Source organism: Chinchilla lanigera, unplaced genomic scaffold (genome assembly GCF_000276665.1).
Source record: "Chinchilla lanigera isolate Chin_1 unplaced genomic scaffold, ChiLan1.0 scaffold00004, whole genome shotgun sequence".
NCBI lineage: Eukaryota > Metazoa > Chordata > Mammalia > Rodentia > Chinchillidae > Chinchilla > Chinchilla lanigera.
In genome coordinates this window covers 14,599,887-14,601,779 of record NW_004955405.1, presented here as the reverse complement: position 1 = coordinate 14,601,779, position 1,893 = coordinate 14,599,887, and positions in this window count along the sequence as shown.

The following is a 1,893-nucleotide window of genomic DNA, read 5'->3' as shown; positions in this document are numbered from 1 at the left end:
TATCAGAACTTGGATATACTTTTTGCCTGTAACTTTTCTAGCAGTTGAAATTTGCTATCACTGATATATTTAGAAATTCCTCAGTGATCGACAGTTGTGCAAAATTAGGACAATTCCTTCGGCATTCAAGCCCTGTGCTTTCCTGTGTATGCTGACAGCTCAAATGTTTGTGCCATATTTATATTTGCATTCTTATTTACATTGTCATAATTGTCATAATATCAGTAATTTTTTTTTCTTTTTTTGTACTGGGGACTGAACTTAAGGCCTTTGCACTGAGTTAGTCTCTAACCCTTTGGGGTTTTAAACATTTTTGAGTCAGAGTCTTGCTAAATCACTAAGTTGCCCAGGCTCTGCTTCATCTTGTGATTTCCCCTGCCTCATCCTCTCTGAGTGCTGAGATTATATGTGTGGGCTACTCATTTTATTATCAATATATATACACACCACATCTTCTCACACTTTTGTCCAAGCATTCATAACTTTCCAAAGACATTTTAGCTCATTTGTTTACCTAACCATTTATAGCAAATATGTGTCTGATTTGTTCAGCTGTTGATATTTCACCACCTACCTTAAAGTCCACTATATTGTTAAAGCTTTCTTATTAATTTTACTCATAACTTTTAATCTTTCCAAGCAAAAACATTAATAGCAACACCTGTTTTTCAAAGAGATCTCCTTCCCTTACATTCTGGTAATTTTCCTACTTGGTGGATAACAATCCCAACAGGCTATGCCTATGGAATAGGCCCTCTCTCTCTCTCTTATGCTCAGAATACACATAGAGACACACTATTTAGTGGGGAGGGTTGATTTAAGTTGGACCTTCCCACCAGTAATGTATTACAAGTCCTAAGCTCCAGCACTCAGACTGTGGTTTTATTTGGAGATAGGGTTTTTATAGTGGTGATATTAAAGTCAAGTAAGTCTAATATGACTAGTATCTTTACCAAATAAGGAAATTTGGGCACAACGTGGGTACAGAGAGAGTGACCTGAAGAATCACAGAGAGAAGATGACCATCTACAAGTCAGTGAGAGAGGCTTCTAGCAGGTTTCTTCCTCGAATCTTCACAACATACTGAGCTTGTCGGCACCTTAATCTTGGACCTCTAGCCTGCAGAGCTGTGCCACAGTAGATGTCTGCTGTTTAAGCCACGTCTTTATGTCAGCACTAGCAAATTAAAAACCCAAGAAAGATTCGAGAAAGGTAGAAATTGGCTTATTTAAGAATGACTCTTCTGTTTGAGTGTCTATAGCTCATGCCTTTAGCTTTTGACATAGAAGCCTGAAGTTTTACTCTTCAGAGCATTATATTCCTGGAATAAACTTTCTAAACTTCTTTTGCTTTACACAACCCTTGATGTAGTGGCTGGAGACAAACATTTGGCCGAAAAGAGCAGTCACAGCCACAGGACACAGGAAACACGATTCATTGTCTCCTGTAAGCAGACCTTTCTCTCCTGTCAGCTGTCATTAAGAAAAAAATGCACTGGTTTTAGATTCTCTCACTTGTTGGGAGGGGTGAGAGGAGGGGAGTGGAGAGTGGTGTGTAAATACGGCGGTGAGAAGCTCGAGAGAGGGCGAGGACAGAGCTTCACGGGAGAAAAATATAGGAACCTGGTTGGTGCAACATAGCTTCCCGACCCACCCACCCACCCTTTCTGGAGCTGCGTGCCTAGGGTGGCGGCGGGAGGCTGGCGGCGAGCGGTGCTGGAGGGACAGCTCCAAGGAGTGGCTGCTTTCCTTGGGGTGGGGGTGACACTTCTGCAGATCCCAGTCCCAGCCGGTGACTTCGCCTTCCCGGGGGCGAGCTCTCCTGACCTCCGCAGCTCGGCGCAGCCGCGGCCCGCGCAGCCGTGCGTTCCCGGCGGGGTCGGGCAGCGCCCGC